This window comes from Triticum urartu, chromosome 4 (assembly GCF_003073215.2).
Source record: "Triticum urartu cultivar G1812 chromosome 4, Tu2.1, whole genome shotgun sequence".
Lineage (NCBI taxonomy): Eukaryota > Viridiplantae > Streptophyta > Magnoliopsida > Poales > Poaceae > Triticum > Triticum urartu.
In genome coordinates this window covers 158,835,490-158,851,480 of record NC_053025.1, presented here as the reverse complement: position 1 = coordinate 158,851,480, position 15,991 = coordinate 158,835,490, and positions in this window count along the sequence as shown.

Genomic DNA, 15,991 nt, shown 5'->3' with positions numbered 1-15,991 from the left:
CCAACACGTGCTAGATATAGCCGCATCGTGGGTGTTACAAGTTGGTAATCAGAGCCTTCCCCGACTTAGGAGCCCCCTGCTTGATCGAATCATTGACGTTGTTGAGTCTAGAAAAATATTTTGAGTCTTAGGTTTATATATATCGGAGAGTAGGATTCTTTTTACTCCTCGGTCCCTTCGTCGCTCTGGTGAGGCCTCCTGACGTAGAGTTTTGACTCTTCTCTTCTCAAATTTCATTAAAAAAATTAGGATCACGCGGGTATCTTGGAATCGTTTCGATGGTTTTGTGATGAGAACATTGTTCTTGGTGCCTCCTGACATTTAGGGGTTGTGGCAGTGTCCCGGGGAGTTAAGCTCCGAGGTGTTGTCGTCACAATTTTATCGTTGCAGTTCTGAAATACCTGAGTTTTGCCGACATCGAAAATCTCTTTTATGCAGTTGTTGGTGAGATAACCTCGACGCCACCCAGTACTAGGGCGGGAGTTCGGGAGTATTGCCATAACTCGTATAACGGATTTTTTTCGAAGGTTGAGGTAAATGATTTCAAGGTTTCTTGGTTATGTGTTGAAGGATGGATACAGATGGATGTAGGATTTTCTAGTTTTGGGTGAGATATTATGCTTCCCCTGTATACCCAACACCTAATTACATAACCAAAAAGTTTCGGGAGTTTATATAAGTGGGAATTCAAGTAGCTCCTAGGATATGTTTCCGACAGATGCAAGATATGAGATTGGGGTTCGATGTCTAGTGGTCCGCCTATCCACAGGTGGTTTACAGTGGTCTCGTTGTGTCCTAAAGAGTCCTTGGCTATGCTGACTCGGGGACGCTTTGTATGTCATGTGCACTGCCTTGTACATGATGGTGTTGTACAATCGAGCCCGTGTGGGCCCCACCACGAAAACTTCGGACGAAATCTATATCATATGTTTGTTCCGGCTTATTTTTGCAAGCCAATCCTTTGTTTTCAGTTGTGTTATTCGAGTTGCTTCAAGGTCAAGTGTTGATTCCATAACTTCCTGAAATGGTGTTCTCATATTCCTATGGGAGTACTAATCCTTCTTGATCATCGAGTTTGTCATGCTTTTTCAACCGGCGTGTTTCTCGTCAAGTGGATCCGATCATTTCAACATTCGCAAGATCACCTCTCAGTTTTTCCCAACGTTGTCTGTTTCATCCGTCCCAAGTTGCTTTTGTTTTTCCCGCCCTCCCACCCCTTTTTATTCAAGGACTCATATTTCTTAATCAAGTATCCATCTTATTGATGTGAAGTCTCTCCATTCTTTTCCGTCAATGTTCTTATCCGGTGATTCTAATGAAGATTCTAACGGAGCTTCAAGTTCACCATTCGTCATTCTTTTCTTCTCCGGTGGATTCAATTCAAGCTTTGTTGATCATATCCCTTTTCCTCGTTTCAAATATTTTCCCATACCGGTGCACCTCATAATAATTCCCCGCTTGCTATTCAATTGTTCCGGGATATTCAAGATATCTCGAAGATTCGTGTTTCCACTCTGCATTTGTTCAAGCTCTTTCGAGATTGGAATCTCATTCAAGCCATTTAATTCAACCGGTGCAATCTCTCTTTTCAAGCAATCTCTTCAACGGTGTATCTTTTGAGTGGGCCCTAACCCACAGGTCTTTTCTCAGGATCTTACCTGACTCTTCTAAATTTCCCAGAGTTACTCTCAAATTCTTCTCCAAGTTTGACGTAAGAATGAATTATCATCAGTCATATGTCTTTCTTCAAGATCTTTCAAATTCTATCATCGTTGGTTCAACCTTGCTAATGTTTTTCATTCCGAAGTACCTCAACAATTCATGGTGGTGTTTCTCGTCATCGTTCTCGAATTTTGAAGACCGAAGAAGAGTTTCTCTTAAATCTTGCTCCATTCTCTTCAAGATTCATGGTTCTAGCTTGCTGCCATCCTCTCATAATTTTTTCCGATTGTGAAAATTCTTCTCACTCATCCGGAGCAATTCAGGAGTCTTTTTAGTTTGATTCTCTGGAGCCCATCATCTCAGAATTATACATTCCAGCTTTCAACTCTCATTCTCCAAATCTTACCGGTCCATCATTCAAGTATTCTCTAATCAGATCGCGATCTCTTCGTCCAGTTGTATCTAAATTCTCTCAAGTATCTTCGTTCATTTTCTAATTCTTCCCACTGTTTCTTTATCTTTTCTTCGTTCGTTTTTAATTCTTACGGTGGTTCGTTCTAGATTTCTCTTCCTTCATTATCATATCAATTTATCCGTTGCTTCAATCCTACCGGTGCCTCATCGAAGATCTTCCCAATTTGGCGCTATATCTATCTTAATCCTTTCTACGAGAATAAGTAGTATGCCAGATCCGTTGATTGTCATCAATTTAATTGATGATGGATATGCATGATGTAATTCTTATTTTAGTTTCATCCAAGTGATTAATTCCTTATTCCGGAGGCTCATCAAATTCTCGGTTTCAATTGCTCATCTTTCTTTTCCCGGAGTTCCAAGCGCTCTCAATTATCTCATCATGAAGATCCATCTAAATCATCGCAAGGCTTCACCTTGTGTTTTCAACTTCAATTTCCTTATATCATCTTGTTATGACCGAAGTTCTTCATGGAGGCTCTACATGATGGCTCATCAAGGATTTAATTCCTTCTCGAAGTGTTCATTGAGATTCTTTTCACAGGAGCTCAAGTATTCTTCATCTTGCAATCGGAGTGCAATTGTTCTCCCTTATCTTTTGAGGTGGTAATATATCATTCTTCATTCACAAGAATGAGATATTTAAACCCATTAATCCCTTCATTGGAGTTATCTTGGGTTATATTTCACCTAAAGCTTCCCCTAAGGATTTTTGCTATTTATGGTGTTTATAAATGATCCAAGTTCTTTATTTATCCTCCCGGTGAAATAAGTTTCTCGTCTGCTTGTTCATATCAATCCAATCTTTTGTTTTTGTAGTGGCAGAATTTCCCCTCAATTTTGAGATATTTCCATAAGCCTACTACAAGTTTATTCGATTCATTGTTGGTTTTCCAACAACTTTGTTATATCTTTCTTGGAAGGGTGTTTTCCAAGCTCACTTGTGGCAGAAGTTGGCATTTTATTCTCCATTCTTATTCCAATGATCGATATTCTATTCTTTCTCCCAAAGGCTTTGTGATGTTGCTCTCTTCGACGCATCACCTTGTTTTTGTCAAGGTCATGTTCTTTCTTTTGCTTATCCATTTAACCGGAGTGTTGTGCCCTCTGCTCAAGTTCTTTTCGCCTTATCAAGTCTTGCATCTCTTTTCAAACGGAGTGTTGTCCGAATTTGTTCTTCCTTGTTCCTCTTTTCTGGCGGAGATTGTCAACTTTGTTTATCTCCATTGTATTCTTTCTCATAATGGTTTAACCTCTCAAGGTTCTTTGGTTTCACTCGTTTGTCAAAGAAGCAACTTTGTCTTACCTCTTATCTTCCTCTTCCTTTTTCCCTCTGGTGCCATCATAGATCTTGGGACGAGATCCTCTCGTAGTGGTGGAGTGTTGTAACGCCCCGGATACAACTTTCCATATTTGTACTCTAAGTCTTGCCTTTTCCGGAGAGGTGTTGTGAGATTCCTTCGTGGTTGGCTTTTGTTTTTGTTTTCCATTTTGTTCATGTTATACATATCATATCATGTCATCATGTGTATCGCTTTTGCATATGTGTTCATGCATCCGAGCATTTTCCCCGTTGTCCGTTTCTCAATCCGACACTCCTACGTCCTCCGGCGCCCTCTTTTGTCTTTTTTCGTGTGCGGGTGTTAAACGTTCTCGGATTGGACCAAGATTTGCCAAGCGGCCTTGGTACACCACCGGTAGACCGCCTGTCAAGTTTCGTGCCATTTGGAGTCTCTTTGATACTCCAACGGTTAACTGGGGAACCGTATAGGCCGTGTGTGTGTTGCAGCCCAACACCCCTCCAAAACGGCCCAATAACCCATCCAAAACCCCTCCATCCTCTCGGTCGTTTGATCACGATCGCGTGGCCGAAAACCGCTCTCCATTTGGACACTCCTACCTCCTCCTAGCTATAATTATGTGTCTCCCTCCGAATTTTTCGCGCAGTACAAACCCTAGCACCACTCCCCTCGCGCCGCCGGATGTTTCTTCCTCCCGCGCCGGACATGTCCAGCCTCCATGTCGCCCGGACCAATCCGGGGATGCCATGTCACCCCGTCGCCGCTCTCCACCAACCGTAGCATGCCACCTCGCCCGCGCCCTCTCTCTTCTCCCCGCCGCCAGGCTAGCCGCGGCCCGGGTCGGGCCCTCCCGGCCCGCGCACCTGAGCCGGCCGCCCGACGCCGCTCGCCCGCGTGCCACGCGTGCACCGCCCATTCCGCCGTCGCCGACCACCGTCTCCACCGCGGCTCCTCTTCACCGCCCCGAGCTCCTCTCCTCCGCCGCCGACCGCGCTCGCCTCCGCACCTCCGTCGGGCAACTCGCGTCGTCCTCGCGCTGGGATCCGGCGAGGCCGCCGCCCCTCGCCCGGATCCGGCGACCGCGCCGCCGCCGTCGTGCGCGATGGGAGAAGCTCGGTCCGCGCGTCCCCGTCCGGCCCAGATCCAGGCCCAGCTGTGTAAGTGCATCTAGTGCCACCCCTAGTTGGTTTTGGAGTATTGACGACAAACCTAGTTGAGGGACCGATGTGTTTGTGAGAATTGCAGGATAACACAGGTAGAAGTCCCTCATTGATTCGGTTTTCCTACCAGAGATGACCCCTAAAAATGTATGAAGACATTGATGTCAAAGGTGGTATATGAAGATATTCTCATTGAAGACTATGACAAGAGAAGACATCGCATGAAGCCTATGGAGCTCGAAGACTTAGATCTTTTGTAGTTCTGTTTCTTCTTTGTTGAGTCATAGGAACCACCGTACTGTTAAGTGGGGTCCAAGTGAACCGGTCAGAATGACTGAAGTGATGCTTAACCAAAACCTATGTCTTCGAGTGAAGACTGTGAGAGCGAAACTTGTCCAGAGTCGGACAAGTCAGCTTTGCTTGTAGCCCAAGTAAAGCTGCCGCGTGAGTTTGAAATCTGACCATTGGAACACGTGTCAGTTCCTTAGTGACCCAGGGTCATTTCAGACAAATCAGGTCGGGTTGCCTAGTGGCTATAAATAGCCCACCCCCTACAACCATAAACGGTTGGCTGCTCAGAGTTAGAGTACGGCTTTTGTCGTTTGAGAGCAACCCACCTCGAAGCCTTTGAGAGAGAATTCCTTGCGAGGATAAAGCCCTAACCACCCAGAGCCTAAGAGTGTTAGGCATCACTTAAGTCTTCTTGTCTGTGTGATGTGAAGACTTATTACACTTGAGGACTGTGAATCCTCCAGCCGGTTAGGCGTCGCATTCTGAGCATCCAAGAGACATTGTGGATCGCCGGTGAACGAAGTCTGTGAAGGTTTGGGAGTCTACCTTGAAGACCTACCGGAGTGATTGGGCGAGGTCTGTGTGACCTTAGCTCAAGGGGAATACGGTGAGGACTGGGTGTCCTGAGCTGCGTGTTCAGGACTGGGTGTCTGGGACTGTGTGTCCTCAGGTTTAAATACCTAGCCGCCCTAACCATACGTATAGTTGTCACAGCAACTGGAACTGGTCCAACAAATCATTGTCTTCAACGAGTCACTGGTTTCATCCTACCCTTCCCTTTACTTACTGTTGGTCCTTGTGAAGTCATTGTATGATTGCACTATCTTTTGTCTTCACTGAGTGACTGCGTGTTTTGTTTGGCTTCATAATATCTTCCCACCTGATCCTCACTACATTGCTGCTATTAGTCATTGTGCTTTCACTTCATTGAATACTTGACTATGGTTTGCCTAGTGTAGTCTACCTTCCATTGCATGGTAATAGGTTTATTTCTATCATTTGTCTTCGAAACTGTCACGTTTTGAAGACTTTCATAAAAATCGCCTATTCACCCCCCCCCTCTAGTCGATATAACGCACTTTCAATTGGTATCAGAGCAAGGTACTCCCTTGTTCTGTGTGATTCGGTTTAATCACCTGGAGTTTTAGCTATGTCGACTGTAGGGATAATTAAAGTCTCCGCTGCGTGCCCCGTCTTTGATGGAACTGAATATCCCTACTGGAAGAATAAGATGCGCATGCATCTTGAAGCCATTGACCTCGACCTATGGTATGTCGTCAAGAACGGCGTTCCCAAGGCTGGATAAGGTGTTACTGCTGCTAACGTCAAGAAGTTTGTTCAACTGGACTCTACTGCCAAGAATATCATCTGTGGTCATCTGACCAAAGGACAATATGGCCGCGTGAGTGCTTTGGAAACATCTAAGCTAGTCTGGGACTAGCTCTCCAAGGTCAACGAAGGCGTCTCAACTCAGAGAGATCAGAGAATCAGTGTCCTTCGCAACCTCTTCAACCGCTTCAAGCGAAATGACAATGAGAATGTCCAGCTCACGTTTGATCGACTCACTGACATCACAAATGAGCTTCAAGCCCTCGGCGCTACTGAGATCACCAAGCATGAAGTCGTCAAGACACTACTGAGATCACTTGACAGTTCGTTTGACACCCTAGCCCTGATGATTCAAGAACGTCCTGATTTCAAGACACTGGATCCGTCTGACATACTTGAGAGGCTCAACACACATGAGTTTCATCTTTTTGAGAAAAGAGATATCTACGGTCCAAACTATGGGCGAACTCGTGCCTTGAAGGCAAAAGCTATCTCCTCATCTGAAGAAGAATCTGACAGCAGTTCTGATGATCCTGAAGACATTGGAAGGGAACTTGCTATGCTTGTGAAGACTTTCCAAAAATTCACCAAGAAGAAACAGAAAGTCTTCATGATCAAGCTCAAGGAATGATGAAGCTTCTGCTCATGACTACAAGAAGAAAACATGTCACAAGTGCAAGAAACCTGGCCACTTCATCTCTGAGTGTCCGCAGTGGGACAATGAGAACAAAAAGAATAAGAAGAGCAAGGAATATGACTCTGACGACAAGAAGAAGAAGAAGAAGAAGAAGAAGAAGAAGAAGAAGAAGAAGAAGAAGAAGAAGAAGAAGAAGAAGAAGAAGAAGAAGAAGAAGAAGAAGAAGAAGAAGAAGAAGAAGAAGAAGAAGAAGAAGAAGAAGAAGAAGAAGAAGAAATACTCAAAGTCTTCTTCCAAGTCTTCATCACACAAGAAGAGCTCATCTGGCAAGGCACGTGCGTTTGTTGGCAAGGAAATGGATTCAGAGGAGGAGTCCTCTTCTGAGGAGGCGGAGGTGGAGTCTGAGGAGGAGTCCGATTCTGGCGTTGCAAGTCTGGCTATAGCATACGTTTCCAAGTCCATCTTCAACACTAAAGACAATGACTTCATCACCGACACTGATGCAAATGACAAGGACTACTCCGCTCCTACCTACTGCTTCATGGCACGCGGTGCCAAGGTAAACACACGCACTACTCACTATCAAACATCTAGTGAAGATGACTCTGATTGTGGTTAAAGACCCAACTACAAAACACTTGCTAAAATTGCAACTGAACAACAGAAAGCTATGGAACATATTCAAAAACTGTTAGACAAAAGTGATGATCTGTTAGGCGCTGAAATGACTCGATCTGAGTCCTTAATTGAAGACATAAAAAATCTTCACGTTAAGTATGAGGAACTTGAAAGTCGTCATGAAACGCTCTCAACAACTCATGAAAAGCTTTCCTATGATTATCTTCAAAGGAAGCAAGATCTTGAGAAATTGAGAGCGGCTCATGAAGATCTTCAAAAGGAAAACGAGTCACTTCGCGCCGAATAGATCAGTTCCGCTCAGGAAGGATTTGAACCACCATGTCTTAAATGCATTGAGCGTGATAATGCTACTTCTGTTGCTGAATGTTCTACTGCTATTGTTGTTGCAATATCTTCAACTGTTGATGCGGTAACTAACCGCTCTGCTGTGGATACCACCGCTATTGCTGATGATAATGCTAGGTTGAATACATTGCTTGAAACAGGGATGTACAAAAGTCTTAAAGGGCATCACACACTATGTGATGTCCTCAAAAGGCAGATCCTGAACCGAAACCCGAGGAAAGAGGGTGTTGGGTTCGTAAGGAAAATGAATGCTGATGGCTCTTACTGGAAACCTGAGCAGTACCCCAAAACCACATGGGTCGCTTCAAAGGAACCTTCAGCAGATCCATCCAATCTATCTGGCTTCACTTGTGCTAACCCCATTGTCATTGATGAATCCTTTGATGCAAACTATAAACTGTTTAAGAATCAAAATGGTGAAGTGTTTGCCAGGTATATTGGTACTAACTGCAGGAATGGGCCATCTATGAAAAAGATCTGGGTACCGAAAAAATGTCTGGAGAATCTTCCTGTGAATGTCATCATGACACCACAGGTGAAGAAGACAAACCCCAGACCACAGGCTTCATACGGTCCAAAGGCTTCATACAGACAGAGGACTCACCTGAGTCGCACTAACGCAAATGTTTTGCAGGGAAACCACACTCAGGCCTATGAATATGAGCGCGGTTCATCAAACCGCCATGTTCATAAGACCAAGAACTATTCTGCTTATTCTTATGAGTACTATTGTCCACCTGCAAGACTGTTTGCTAGGGCTCCAAAGCCAAAGTTCTCAGATGATGCACTTAGACTTATTGCTTCTAAGCCACCCTTGAAGATGTGGGTGGCTAAGAAAGCTTAACTCTCTTTTGCAGGGAAGGGTCTCCAGCAGAAAACCAAAATTGTCTGACGCTATTGCTGGGGACCTTAAACATCTTGTAGGGTGCAAGATCAAATGCCCAAATGGTCTTACTATGTACTTCGTTCCTAAATCGCTTGCTACTCTCCCTATCAGTCCTAATCTGGATCTAAGCTTTCATAACCCACTGGTTCGTCAAATGTTTTTGCTTCACAATTCTCTTCATGAAGCCTATCCCCCTAACTGCACTGTAGGGTACGACACCAGCGTCTTCAGAATGGATTATTGATAATGGGTGTACCAATCACATGACTGGCAAAAGAAGCCTTCTTATGGACTCAACCTTACGTCCATCCGACAAGAGTCACATCACATTTGCTGACACTGGTAAAAGTAAGGTATTGGGTTTAGGTAGAGTTGCAATCTCAAAGGATCAACACATGGATAAAGTCATGCTTGTTGAATCCCTTGGCTTCAACTTAATGTCTGTCTCAATGCTTTGCGATTTGAACATGATCGTAATGTTTGGAAAATATCGGTGCCTTGTTCTAATGGAATCTGACAAGTCTCTAGTGTTTGAAGGGTATTGAAAAGATGATTTGTACGTGGTAGACTTCTCAGCAGGACCACAGCTTGCCGTATGTCTTCTAGCAAAAGCTTCAGAATGCTGGCTCTGGCATCGGAGGCTAGGGCATGCTGGCATGAGGAACCTCCACACCCTTGTAAAGAAGAAGCATGTCATAGGCATCGAGGGTGTCAAGTTCAAGAAAGATAACTTATGCGGTGCCTGTGAAGCAGGAAAGATGACGAGGGCCAAACAGCCCTCGAAGACAATCATGACAACAACTCGACCCTTCGAACTGCTCCACATGGATCTTTTCGGTCCCACTCATTACTCAACTCTTACTACTACTGCTTGTCTCTATGGCTTTGTCATTGTTGATGATTATTCTAGATATACTTGGGTGCACATAATCCTCTACAAGACTGAAGTGCAGGATGTCTTCAGACGCTTCGCCAATCGAGCAATGAACAACTATGGCGCCAAGATAAAGCACATCAGAACTGACAATGGCACTGAATTCAAGAACACTGGGCTTGATACATATCTTGATACTTTGGGCATCACACACGAATTCTCAGCTCCGTACACGCCACAGCAGAATGGCGTCGTCGAACGCAAGAACAGAACACTCATTGAGATGGCCCGAACGATGCTAGATGAATACAAGACTCCAAGAAAATTCTGGCCTGAAGCTATTGATACTGCATGCCATACAATCAATCATGTTTATCTTCACAAGCTTCTGAACAATACATCTTATGAGCTCCTTACTGGCAAGAAGCCAAATGTCAGTTACTTCAGAGTGTTTGGTGCCAGGTGCTAGATCAAGGATCCACATCACTCTTCAAAATTTGCACCAAAAGCACATGAGGGTTTTATGCTTGGATATGGAAAGGATTCGCACTCCTACAGAGTCTTCAATCTCTTTCATTATAAAGTGGTTGAAATAGTGGATGTGCGGTTCGATGAGACTAACGGTTCACAAAGAGAGCACCTGCCAAATGTGCTAGATGAAGTTCCATCCAGTGAATCAATCAAACTAATGGGAACTGGAGAAATCATACCCTCTGAAGCTCAACCTGAAGAGGAACTTATCATATCCGCACCTGATCAACCTGAAGACAATGCTCAGCATGAAGACAATTCTTCTAACAATGACAATGATCAGCAAGAGCAAAATCTTCGCCCTGTACATCCTCGTGTTGCCAATGAAGTGCAGATTGAGAGAATAATTGATAGCATCAATGCACCCGGTCCGCTCACTCGTTCAAGGGCAACTCAGCTAGCAAATTTCTGTGGGCACTTCGCATTCGTCTCAATAACAGAACCCAAGAAAGTTGAAGAAGCCTTCATGGAACCTGAATGGATTCAAGCTATGCAAGAAGAGCTTCAACAGTTCGAGCTGAATAATGTATGGGAACTGGTTAAGCGTCCTGATCCTCGGAAGCACAATATAATAGGCACCAAATGGATATACCGCAACAAGCAAGATGAGCATGGTCAAGTTGTCAGAAACAAAGCTCATCTCGTTTCTCAAGGATATACTCAAGTGGAAGGCATTGACTTCGATGAAACATTTGCTCATGTGGCTCGACTTGAAGCCATACGCATACTGCTGGCCTATGCAAATCATCATAACATACTTCTATATCAAATGGATGTGAAGAGCGCTTTTCTCAATGGCAAGATTGAAGAAGAAGTGTATGTTGCACAACCGCCTGACTTTGAAAATCCAAAACATCCTGACATGGTATACAAGCTCAACAAGGCACTGTATGGCCTCAAACAAGCCCCTCGGGCTTGGTATGACACACTCAAATACTTCCTGAAGAGCAAAGGCTTCATACCTGGTTCCCTCGACCCCACTCTCTTCACGAAGACATATGATGGTGAACTGTTTATGTGCCAAATATATGTGGATGACATTATCTTCGGCTACACCAATCAGAAGTACAGTGAAGAGTTTGGATATATGATGCAAGAGCAATATCAGATGTCCATGATGGGAGAGCTGAAGTTCTTCCTCGGTCTTCAAATACGACAGCAACACAACGGCATCTTCATATCTCAAGAGAAGTATCTCAAAGATTGCCTGAAGAAGTTCGATATGCAAGACTGCAAAGGCTTCACGACGCCAATGCCAGCCAAACATCATCAAGGTCCCGACGACAATGGTAAAGAGTTCGATCAAAAGGTATACCGCTCCATGATTGGTTCTTTGCTTTATCTATGTGCATCTAGGCCAGATATTATGCTTAGTGTTTGCATGTGTGCTCGATTCCAAGCGGTACCAAAGGAGTCGCATCACTTAGTTGTGAAGCGAATTCTTCGATATTTGTCTCACACCCCAACTCTAGGATTATGGTATCCAAAGGGCTCAGAGTTTGATCTGGTTGGATTCTCGGATGCTGATTATGCTGGTGACAAGGTGGATCGCAAGTCTACATCAGGCACATGTCATTTTCTGGGACGATCACTTGTATGTTGGTCTTCAAAGAAGCAGAACTGTGTATCTCTCTCCACTGCTGAATCTGAATACATTGCTGCTGGATCTTGCTACGCTCAGCTTCTGTGGATGAAGCAAACACTCAAGGACTATGGCATTCATCTGAAGCAAGTGCCACTCTACTGCGACAACGAAAGCGCCATCAATATTGCCAACAACCCAGATCAACACTCAAAGACAAAGCACATTGAAATTTGTCATCACTTTCTCAGAGATCATGTTGTGAAGGAAGACATTGATATCATACATGTCAACACTGAAGAACAATTGGCAGATATCTTCACCAAGTCCTTGGATGAGAAGAGATTTTGCAAGTTACGGTGTGAGCTAAATATCTTGGAATCCTCAAATGTCCTGTGATCAGGCACACATCCTAACACTTATGCATATTGATGTCTTAGATGTGCAACACACGAAGTAAAGTATATCCTCAATCAATGAAGACATACATTCTAAGTGTGAACATATCAATATGGAATTTGACTTCGGAGCGCCACGATAATTGTGCGCCGTGTCTGGGTCTAATACTTCATATACGGTGGGTAACGCCACCACCAAAGGTTCTGTTTGAAGTGTTTCACTCATGGCGTTACATTTTCTATGTCCTCACATTTGGTTTGGCTTCAATTTCAACATGTCTTCATGATTATCTTCACTATGTTGAATATATATATATACTAGTGTTCTGTCCTCTACAGCATTCACTTATAGCTATGTCTTCTTGTTGAATCTTTTGAACTAAGTGAATGTGATCGGACCCTAAACTCTCTACGCTTTCTATCTCAAACTCTATCTCTCCAAATCATATGCATTCTATTGAGACTGTCGAATGTCTTCTCTGTGTCCTTGTCAGCAGAAGATACAGAGACAAACATTAAGTCCGTTTTCAATGCTCATTCCTTCACCTGAAACCCGGAGAAGTGGGAACGACCACCCGACAATCCAGGCGTGCGTGGGACATGGAACAACCCCCGATATGCTGCATGATGGCCACGTGTTCCTCAGATGTGAATCTCCAGGGGCACCTGTGTAATAACACTGAGCCGCCCCTGTACCTATAAATACACGTCTCACCGCAGTCATTATCTCTTCTTCCACTCTCGCACGAACCCTAGCGCCACCGCTAGCCCTCGACGACACCGGCGACAAAGCGCTTCGCTGCCGCAACCTCTCCGACACCGTCTTCACGTCGACTGCGGACATCGTCTTCTCCGCCGTCGCCGTAGGTGTCCTCCGTCGCCAAGTTAGGGCACGGACGATCAAACTGCTCGGCCTCCTCTTCCACTCTGTCTAGCAGTTCTTTGTGTGGTAAATAAAACTTCCTTTTTACGGCCCCTTTGATCCTATAGCTTCGTCACTTTCTACCACAAGCAGTTTCTATTCACACAAGTTGGATCTTTTTCACACTGCATCTCATAATATGCCTAGTATATTCACTTATGCCTCACAAAGTAGTTAGATTCCTCACTTGTACTGATCCATGGATTCGTACAAATCTGGAACCAACTCCTTATCTATGAGTGAATGTCTTCGCACGATGAGGTCAATGTCTTCTAAACTGATTTATCTTCAAAATCTTCTGAGAATGCATATGACCTCTTCCCCTTCCCTCGCACCTTAATGCTGTCACAGGTACATGTCCGTGGGAGAATCCCTTGGTTCTCATAGTCTGCATTCATTTGCAGAATTCTTACAGCATCATATAAATTCTCCCGAAGCCAGTTCCTGTTTGTCCAGCAAGTGAAAGCCCTTGAAGCCTTTGAACGTATTGAAGCCTTTTAGTTTAAAGTTCATGGCTTCAGAGAAATCTGCCAGGAAGGGAGGCATATAGCGTCGTGGGGGAACTTCAAAAGATTTGCCTGATGACCTCTCAGAGCTTTACAAGACAGATCCTGAAGAGGATTATAATCAGCACAAGACCCAAATCCAGTGGATTCGAAGATATTGGGCAGAACAGTGGTACAAATACATATTCGTGACCAAGGAATATGCTGAGAAGAGTGCTATCAAAAGTCCTTGGGGTGATATTCTCTTCCGAGGCCTTCCACCCAAGAACAAAGCTGAAGCTATTGCTCAGGGTTTCTACCCGTGTATGGTCCATGGACCTCAGCCTGAAGATGCCGACCCATCATCATTGCTATGGTGTCATGACGATAATCTCTTCAAGCGCAACTTCCAGCACGCAAAGGCATCGGCCAAGGAAAACAAGAAGTCATTGGGACTAGACTTCAACCCTGGTCCTTCTGCTCCCCGGGCTGACGGCACACGCGATGCATAACCCAATGTCATCGGTCCTTTCTACAACCTTGAAGGTCTCATCACCCATATCTTGGTTCAAGGGACAGCCGTGAATGAGCCTGCAAATGATGCTGAATCAGATGAAGCGCCTGCAGTGCCGAAGCCAAAGAAACTAAAGCAGCCAAAAGCTTCCAAGCCTGCCTCTGCACCAAAAATCTCACGGGCGAAGCCATTAGCCACTGCACCTCCTGAAGACAGTGTGCGGTCTGAAGATTTGTCACGCATCTCCAAGCCCCAGAAGGTCAAGATACCTCTGCCACACACCGGCCAAGAACTGACAGCTGCTGCTATTCTGCGCAACGACGCCATTGATCTGTCCAGTGATGAAGATCTTGCAGATGACGCTCTTGAGCAGCTGATCAAGAGCAAAGAAGAAGCAGAAATCTTCAACAATTTGCCTCTCTTTGACGTGGCAATCATCCACGACTTCATTGATGAGTGGTTTGAAACGCCCAACCTCAGCTTCGAAGACCTGCAACTTCCCATTGGTCTCAGTGTCACCTTTCATGGCGCCATTGCTTCAGAGCTAGCTCTAGCTCAGCGCATCGTCGAACTGAAGAAAAAGATAGACTATGAAAAAGCTCAGTTCAAGAAGCATATGGCCAAGCTCAGCGTCCAAGAGGTCAAGAACTTCAAGCTCATGCTGCACAAGCTTAAAGAAGCTTTTCTCAAGAAGCGTGAAGAAGCTCAAGGTTCTCGCGAGCGCATGAAGAGCCTGGCTGACAAGTGTGTGCAAGCCTACAATGAGGCTGAGAAGCGCAAGGCCCTTGGGCGTCCTGGCATTGACCCTAGGATGGCTGCAAAGAAGAAGAAGAAGCCCGCTATGGCCGAACCCGACGCACCAAGGCAGGAAGCAGATCCCATTGTCTTCCCAACTAGCATGACTGGCTCGAAGCCAAAGGCCCGGTCAACCGCTTCAGAGCTGAAGAAGACGAGGACTGCTGAGGCTGAAGCCAGAAAGAGGAAACATCCTGAAGCCTCTGCTACTACTCCCTCCAAGAAGAAGCGGAAGACCAAGAAGGAACGGGCTGCTCCCACAGAGCCCTTGATTGTTGAACCCATCTCCATGGTTCGCCCTGACGCTGAACCTCAAGAACGTCAACTGACTGTCCATGAGCCTGCTTTCACAGAGGCTCATGAAGCTGAAGACTTTCCAGCAGCTGATCCCATCGCTGCTGAAGACATTGGTCACCATGACCATGTTGAAGATGATGCAGTTCTTCCTCAGCTCGAGCACCAACAGGTATCATCGTCTATGCTAACGCACAGCGAACTCATCAGCATTGGTCGTCCTCTGACGCCAATTGCTCAGGATGCATCATGGGCTGATCGCCCACAAGCACAAGAGGAAGAAGACTTTGAGGCCCAGCCAACTCCAACTCCATAGGCGTCGCCAGTGTTACGCAGGCTTCACAAAGGACCAAGGCCTCCAGTCTCTGAGTCTGAAGCTAAAGCTGCTGAAGACATTCCGGCTGCATTAGCCAATGAAGAAGAAACCCCAAAAGCTGTTACTCCCCCGTCCCACCAAGAAGCTGTTCTCGAGGAGAACGTGACTATGACCGACCCTCCAGCTCGTCAAGTGGAGGTCGGGAATCTTGAGGCTGCCACCACCAACACCAATGAAGCTACTGACGTTGTCATGGCTGAAGCTAATGTGGAGCCTTCACCAACCCAAGCACCAGAAGTCAGTGAAGCCACTGATCCCACTGCTTATGTTCCTGCGCCTGCTGCTGGTCCTCAGTTCGACTATCATGTTGAGCACAGGCCTTAGGTACAGAAGCCAATCCCAAGATTGCCCAGGTTTCCAGGTCCTGCATCAGCACCTGGATCCTTCAATGTCAATGGCTTCAAAGCAGACAACACTTTCTTCAATAGCTTCAGGAACCCCTACTCAAGGGAAAGAATATCATCTGATCGGTTCTGGAGCTATCCGCAGTGAAGCT